General features: G+C 39.5%; 1 long non-coding RNA gene across 1 annotated transcript; it reads left to right on the plus strand.

Annotated features, from left to right (window-relative positions):
• Positions 1–270: 270 nt before the first annotated feature.
• Positions 271–1,265, plus strand: LOC116714063 (uncharacterized). Its single transcript, XR_004337991.1, has 3 exons — positions 271–465; positions 535–611; positions 677–1,265. It is a non-coding gene; the product is annotated as an uncharacterized LOC116714063 (long non-coding RNA).
• The last annotated feature ends 7,395 nt before the right edge of the window (positions 1,266–8,660 follow it).

The following is an 8,660-nucleotide window of genomic DNA, read 5'->3' on the forward strand; positions in this document are numbered from 1 at the left end:
TGTGGGAGAGCCTGGACTGACTGAGCCACGTGGGGGAATGCACAGCCTTAGACAACCAATAGAGAGCAGGTAAATCAGATAAACAATAACTAACATAACTTAGACATCACTAGACAAAAGCTGACAAGATTCACATCCCCAAATGTAGCTGCTGTAAAAGGACGTAAATAAAACACAAAACAGTACAAAATTGTTAGAATAAAATGGGAAGTATATCTCACAACAGAATACAAACTAACAAATGAAAAGCAATTCATGAAACTGTAGTGGTATAGAAATATACAAATAGTTTCCAGGTGTGACGCTCCGGTTGGGTAAAGTGGGCGGGGTATATAAGCGGCCGCTGTGCCCAGTCAGACATGTGTCTTCCTCATCATCCACTGTGTGGCCCGCGTCTCTTGGGTTCCAGCGGAAGAAAAGGCAACATATCGCCAGTGTGGTGCATGCTGTTTTGATTCCCTGGTGGTAGGTTTCCTCTCTCCCTGCACTATTGCTGATCTTTGTTAGAAAATCTAAATTTAAGTATGATTGTAGGTGAAACGCTATTGTGCTGCTCTCCTCTGCTTCCTCGTTCAGCGAGTGTGTGTGTGCGTTTTTGCCTGGATTGACAGGTAAATAACGCTCATTGGAAGCTCCAGTTTGTTGCAGTTCTGCCTAAAATGATTAACTTTCCTAGGTTTCCCCATATTCGAACCATTGCTGCTCTTTTGGATCCCGGATTTTGCACGTCATCAGTCAAACTTGGACTGTGGTGGCGCCTATACGCCTTAATTGGAGCGGTGTTTGGGGTGTGGCATCGGCGCGCCGAGCTCGCTTCCTGCAGTGGCGTGACCAGAGCCACACCGGATCTTAATATTCAACTTGGATTTTCTATTTGTTTATTTAGTTTCCAGCCCTTTGGTTCCTTTAGATAATTGTTTATTTATTTGGGCTGATATTGTTTTTCTTTTGTTGTATTAAGTATAAGGTTGTTGTATTTGGTTAACTGTTTTTCTGTTGTTTGCAGTTGCTGAGGCCCGGTGGCGGTGCTGGTGTGGTGACGGTGTCTCCCTCTTTTTTGTGCCGTGATTCCTGAGTTTGGGTTGTCTCACTGCGTCTGGTGCTTTTACGGTTTTTTTGTTTGCTGTGTTTGGTGGATGCCGTCCCTATAGTGGCCCCTTCTGCCGGTGACCTCAGCTACTATAGTTTTTTTTTCTGTCTTTCCTTAGTTTTTTTGTTAAGAACTGGTTTTAAAAGAATTTAATAAATAGCTTTTTGTGTATTTGAAATTGCCTCAGATGTTTTAATTCATGCATAACCGAACCTGTGTGCTTTAAAAAAAAAGAGATAATATTCTCTGGGTGAAATTCCCAGGGTGGCGCTGTGGAGCAACTTAATTGGGTCTAGAAATTTAAATTGCCCAATATTCTTGATTTTAACCTAGTCTTGCCACAAAACAAATCTGTTCTTCCAAACCACCCTAGGTGTCTTGAACTTGCAAGTCTATGCTTTAACTCTTCAAAATCTTGTGATTAGCCAAAGCCAACTACTGTGTTTCTAGGAAACATTAGGATGTTTTATTTTATTTTACAATTTTTAGTGGCTGTGTTTTGTTTTTCTATAACTTTGTAGAGTATTGTCTCCTGTTTATATTATCCTTTGGTTTGTTTGGGTTTGCAACATTTTTTATCCACATCAAGTTTTCAATTGCTTAGTCACATTTCTATCAAAACCTCCCTATTGTATTGCTGGGCTTTGTGGCCATTCAGAACAACTTTTGATTCTATCCATTTAGTAATTGGCTTGGAATTGACAATATACGGTAATTTATCATTATATCACTTATTACATAGGATTTTATTGTCTTCAGCCACACTGGACTTGTTATTGAAGTAAACCTGTTCTTTGTGTGAACAGGTTTACTGTTGCTCATTGGAAGGCTCTTGAAGCTCAATTGGTTCAAGGTCTAATTGGCAGTTTGAACAGTGGAAAATTACGATAATGCAACCCATGCACATAATCCTGAGTGCTTAGCAGATGAAGTGTAATTATGACTGATTTAAAGATAATGTATACACACTTTAGTGAACATAAACATAATTTGTTGTGTGTGTGCTCAGGCTCGTACACATTTCCAGTGACATCGGTTTTGGGTCGCAGACGACATATCAAATTATTAGACTTTCATGTTTTTTTTACAGGATAAAGTGAGGTTTAATAAATATTTGTAAAGAAGCTGATCAACAATGCCACCAAAATAACAAGTGGTTTCACTTACAGATACACAATGTGTTATACTGATTTTTCCCATTAAGGATGAAACAAATTAAGGAAGATTGCTATTTTTCACCAACAATAATAGATTTTACACACTGAATGTTTTTGAACCCCTCCTAGGTATTTTCAGATATTGGCTACAAACCTGAATATCATGTCAAGGCAAAGATAAATTAATGTGGCCACCACCTACCATTAAAAAAACTGTCATGGTGAACATACAAAAGCATCCAGTTAGGAACAACCTTGATATGTTTGCTATGTCTGGTTTTCAACACATCTCAAAATCACTGATCAGACAAAACCAAATCCCTTTCTACTGAAGTGGGCAGGAAGTTTGTAAAATTCCACAGCTTTGAGATTTGTCCACTAACCACACGTCAAGACTCACACAAAAGTTTCTGGTAAGATTTGGGTCCAACAAAGAGGTGATCTGAGATTTAAGCTGAGGACACTTAGGTTATACAAAGAAATTTATGACAGCAGACTCTTGATAAAACAAGCCTAAATAATGAGCTGCCCGCAACAGCATGACATTATTTTCTTTTCTTTTGCTTATATGCTGTGTTTGATTTTCTCCAAACATGTTGCTGTAAGGACAAACATCTCTACCTTGGACTAATCTGTTGAAAGGACATTGTTCCAGACGTTTTGTGGTTCCTTCAGAGGAAAGTGTGTAAAATTCTGCTAACATGTTCTTTTCAAAGAAATCAGGTTTTCCCCTTCAACCTTTCCAAACAAGCCTTCCTTTTCCACTGCTTTTCCAATTGCCCCATCATAATTTTTAACATTGAACATGGCGTCTGAGGTTTGTAGAGTCTGAAATAGAGCTCTTGGGTCTTTTCTAATTTCTCTGAGCATTACACAGTCTGACCATGGGGTTACTTTGCTGGGACAACCATTACAGGGAAGATTGTCAGTTCTCCTAAATGTTTTCCACTTGAAAATAGTATTTCCTTCTGTAAAATTGGACTTCTAACCCTTTTCAAATTGCAACAGTTGCTTTTCTAAGGTCATTGCTGATGTTTTGCCACCTTAGGATTATGTCTATTTTCCAGAGCCCTAAACTGACATAATTCCTGCTTTACTCATAATACTGGCTTCACAGAGACCTCTGTAATTCTACTTATGAACTCACCATGTTTGTAGCTTTAATCGTTTGCTGAAATGGGTATTACACTATTTAATCTTTCTGACATACAACATACTTAAATTTAAATTGCGTCCAAATGAGCATGATTTTCTATCTATTGTTTTTATAGTGGTGTTAGATGCAGAAAAAAATGTTGAAATAATAAAAAACATTATACAGGAAAAAATATTGCTAATCCTGTTGCTTCGGTAGGTCTGAGAGAAGAGACTGTAGTTAAGCAGTCCATTTCTGTCTTGCAAAAAAAGATGATTATGTAACAACAATTATGTAATCAACAGCTCAAACGCAGAACAAAGAATAATGTGACAAAGGGTGAAGCACGTGGGCAGAAAAGGGATTTACAGCTGTGTGTTTATTTTACCCTCCACTAATGATTTTCTTCTTTTCAACAAAAAGAAATAAGTTACATATATAATTTGTTTGCTGGAGATAAGCACCACCCCCCCACATGACCCTGTTAAGCAGGTACAGATAATGGATTATAGATGGATGGATAGCTAGATAGACTGGATGTTTGAAAGCAAGATATCAAACGATATAAAGAATAAAAATATGTCTTATTGCCCTTACTCACCAAGTTCTTCACCTTACTTCATTCCAAGCCTTCGCAGACAGTGTGGGCAAAAAGTACAGAGAGGATATGTACAAACTAAGAATGGGAGAAAACATGCTTTGTGATTGGTAACATATTTTTTTTGTTTGAAGGTCAAATGTCGGACACCCCAGAGCAACTTCCACAAAAAAATTTTCTAATTGAATGTTAAATTAACAAGTAACAAAATAACATGCATACAATATATACAAAATAAAGAGCTGTGAAGAGAAATTCTTTGTCTGATAGTGAAATGGAAAATAATTAAAGGAATGCTTGCAATACATTTAGTGAAAAGTGGTTTTTCAAGGTTTCTTCAGTGGTGCTTAGCTTGAATGAGATGAGGCATACCTTTGCAGAAAACGTTTAGTTGCTAAATTTTAATCAGGGTGAAGTGCTATACAAACATGAAGTCCTGGATTCGCTTAGTTCTACTTTGATCTCAGTCTTCATATTTCAATTTAGCAATCAGTGCATTTCCAAAGGTTTTGTCAGTTGACAGAAAACATGTTCGAAATGTAAAGAGAGGATCAGGGTTGGGTGATATACAGCCTTTTTACCTACTCTTCCTTTGTACAAAACAGTCATATTTTGGAGTCAATTAAAAAATTACATGTAAATTTGGCGATTGTTGTTATACAAAGTTGATAATTAATTATAAAACCCCTTTTTGATTAAAATAAAACATTCAGGAGCTTTTAGTACCAGGGTATAGATGAGGATATCAGATAAAGGGGGGATATTGTGGGCGTGTCACATCATTTCCTGTTTGAATGTTGGTAGAATATTTTCTCTTGCTGGTTCTCTCAACTTATTTAACAACTTATTTTCCATAATCTCATGATAAAGTCACATTAGAAAAATATTTATTTTCTGCTTCTGCTCTTCCCATTTACAAACCCTTTGTTTTTCACATGTTCTTCTCTTGGCTTGCTTCAGGATCACTAGCTTAGTGTTAGCTCAAGCACTATCAAGGTTTGGCTAGCCTGTCCATGGTGTTATATTTCAATCTCTGCCTCAATCTCCTTTTCTGTTCTCATTCAATTAAATCACCAATTCAAAGCTGTTCTGCTTTGTGTTTTAGATGTTTAGCTTGTCCTGTTCTTCCTCTAATAATAGTTGTAGGTGTAGTAAACTTCTGTTTTGTTGGAGGTAAGGATGTGTGAATTGGAGGATAAAGTTGGGGGATGGTAAATAAGAACCAACGGTTCAACATAATCTTGTCTGCCTTTCTAAACCATTTTTGCCAATTGGTGACAGACCAGCTAAGAAGGATAAGGCACTTTTCCACTGGCAAGTTGCAGGTAGTGAGCTTTTCCATCATACGGTCTGTTCCTCACTTTTGTGGGCGGGAAGTGTTGACCAGCATGTGGTCAACACTTTGCTGATGTTTGCACTGATGTTTGCAGTGAACCTGGAGGTTGCGGTTCTGATAGACTTGGACCCAGACATTTGACTTTGTCTCATAGAAATTAATGGCTGGCCCTAAACATAATGATAAAGACTCAGTTCAGCTGATTATTTTTGCAATACATATAAATATAATTATATTCTTGCGCTTTATTATTATTTTTTAATGTGCCATCAAAAGATGTAAAGCAATAGTCACATGATTAAACTTATAGTTGCGCCCCCTGTACTGAGCAGCTCTCTGATAGCAGACGGCATGTCCGCGGTCCACAGCTAAACTATAATATTGTTTGGAGTTTTCAGTGATGTAAATCATGAGCCAATCAACAAATGTGGCCAGCTGTCACTCAAATTGGTTCAGTGCCATACCTGGCTTGGTGTGGCTAGAACTGTCCATGAAGTGGGTTCAAAAATCTGAGAACAGCCAGGCAGAGCCACACCAGGAAAATGAATCTGGTCGAGGCGAACCAGGACCGAACTGGATAGAGGTGGTCTATTTTTTTAACTTGTTATACTCCTATAATAGATACACTGTTTTCAACTTGTAGATCAAGCTACTTTTTGTTATACACTGCTGTGATGAAACAGTTTTGCTCTCAGTTTTGTTAATGTGTCTATCCAATGTAATGTAGTGTAGAAACCATTATCTCCCAATTTGACTAAAGCTCTCTGTGGAAAAGTTTTCTTTCTGCACTTCTGGTTGGACGAAGTCTTCCATAACCTTTGCTCACCTAATTTTCAAAGCAAATGTTTTTCTGTCTGGTTTTAGCAAACTAAAAGTCTCCTGTGTTTTAGCCAGAGATTCAGCAGTACACCTGCTTCACCTAACATTCTCCACCTGTTCGCTTTTCCTACTCAACCATCCTCTGTAATTTAAAGAGCCGCCGCCCTCCTGGTGTTTGTTGAGAGGTCAAAGGGGTCGCCAGTCCAAATGACCGGTGGGGCCTACCAGAGCAGGTGTTCGACCATGTTGGCGCGGTGGTTAATTACCTGACCTCCCTCTCAACAATGTGGGGGCCCCCGGCAAGCTCCATATTGCTGCCATATCGTCATGACAACACATCAGATGGACTCGGTGGGGCTAGACTTGTATTTCTGAGATGGTGGTGTTGAATTTTTATGGAGATGATTATGAATAAAGGGAAAAATAATTACAGTTCTACTTTCGCCAAAACCCACTTCATCTCTGTGCGCGTGTGGGTGGTGTGTGTGTGTGTGGGTGGGTGGGGGGGGGTGCGTGTGCGTGTGTGTGTGTGTGTGGATGTGGGATACCCGGAGCTCTGCGGCGAGGGCCACCTGATTCCATTCCAGATGAAATGGGATAGCAACACAATTATCTCAAGTCCAATTCTTAGAGACCTATTGTGTCTGTAAACCGAGCCTGAGCGAAGGATTAATGTGTCTGAGGGGTTTAGAAGGGAGGGATGCAGGGAGGCAGTGGAAAGCTGTTGCTTCATCTCTCCAGTGAATAGACTCTAAGCTCTAACCATCAGCGAGGTGGAGGAGGGAATGCAGAGAATCAGATGTGGAGGAACAGCAGAAGAAAAAGGAGGAGGCACTGGCCTTCACCAACAACAGCAAGAATAGAGGAAGAAACACAGAGGCAACAGAACAAAGAAACCTCATTTACACTGTCAGCTGTAATGTGCGTAACCACCACAAGTATTAGCGCCCACCCGGAGAGAAGTGTGGAGGCAGAGGGTGAGGAAAGAGGAGAATCAAAGGCTGTCCCTGCCATCACCACAGCAACAGATGGGCAAAACGCTGGCCCGCTCTCCCAGGACGCTCGGCTTCCCTCATCTACTATAATTTACCATCCAATGATGAAATGACAAGTAAGAGTCCAAATCTCAGGCTGAGCGGAATTCAGGTTTTACTGAGCCAGTGCGTCGGCCGCTTCGGGAGCAGAACTAACAATCACAGGAGTCACGCTGCTGGGAGCAGCACTTCCATCTGCGGTAATGGTGATAGCGGCTTGGGTAATTTTTAGGTGTAGCATTAGCAGAAAATCTCTATTTCAAACAGCAACTGGAGATCAGCTGACGTCTGTTCAGGTGATGGCTGCACGCTGCTTATCATTGTGTGTAAAAGTAGAGGTGACTCAGGAGGAAATGTTACCAGCATTAACAGAAAATTAAGCTTGATTTATGAAACTGTGCTGAAGCTATTTTCGATTTTAAAGAATTGTAAATAAATGATCTTTCTGTTAATACTTACATTGAATGTGAAGGCTGGAAGCTGTTGATTCAGTAAGTTCAAATCCTCCTTTTAGATATACTTTCTAAGCACACACTGTAAATATCTAGTCAACTGTACCATGGGCCACAGTGGTTGAAACATTCTTTCCAACTCTCTAGTGTACAAATTTGGACCATTGCCTCAGTCTTCCAATGCTTTTGAACTGTTCAGATGCTCAATGACACGATGAAGAGCTGTGTCACCTACAACTACCCATAATGTCATCTTGGGATGCCAGAAAGGTGCTGCCATCAGTTCAAGTCTTAAAAGCTGAGAGAAGATTTACTAGTGATGTAATTGATAAACTGTAAGGACTTTAATGCACCCTGACAGTACTGGGTTGGACTAGACCTCAGAACAACCTGAACTCTTCATGTCCAACACAAGTGTCTAAAAATTTCCTCTAGGATCTTTGTCCATGTTAAGATAACATTCTGCTTCCCCACATTCTCACACTGGATTGGAGCCAAATCAATTCTTCCAGGTCTCCTTACTGCATTGAGTTACCACTTGTGATTGGCACATTCACTTGTCTATTAACCAGAACCTTAACAGGTGCCCCACATGCAGAGGGCCTTTTCTTTCTCATTTAGTCTTGAGAGAAAGGACCATCTTTAAATCAAATTTATTCATAAAGCATATTTAAAAAATCTGAATAAACCAGAAAACCCCACAAAATAAGATGGAGAAAAGATCAAATGCAAATTTTAGTTAAAAAACAAAACAGAGCAAAAGTACCAAAATGACTGTGACATGGATTTGCACGTCAAGAAGTAAATATGTTTTTTTTTTCCTTTTTGCTTCAAGTAGTGATGGATTCAGCTGTGCTTTCTGAACACACAAGCCTCGGGTGAAGAAAGTAAACCTCCTGTCACATGATCAATTACAGATTTTAGAAATTGATGACTACCACCTGCATGCAGTCAGAAAAAAAAAAAACGGCCCTGCCTGCAGTCGACATTCTGACAAATCCTGAACCTCAGTGTTTGCAGGAAAAAAAAAAAAAAAGAT

The sequence above is a fragment of the Xiphophorus hellerii genome, chromosome 23 (assembly GCF_003331165.1).
Source record: "Xiphophorus hellerii strain 12219 chromosome 23, Xiphophorus_hellerii-4.1, whole genome shotgun sequence".
NCBI lineage: Eukaryota > Metazoa > Chordata > Actinopteri > Cyprinodontiformes > Poeciliidae > Xiphophorus > Xiphophorus hellerii.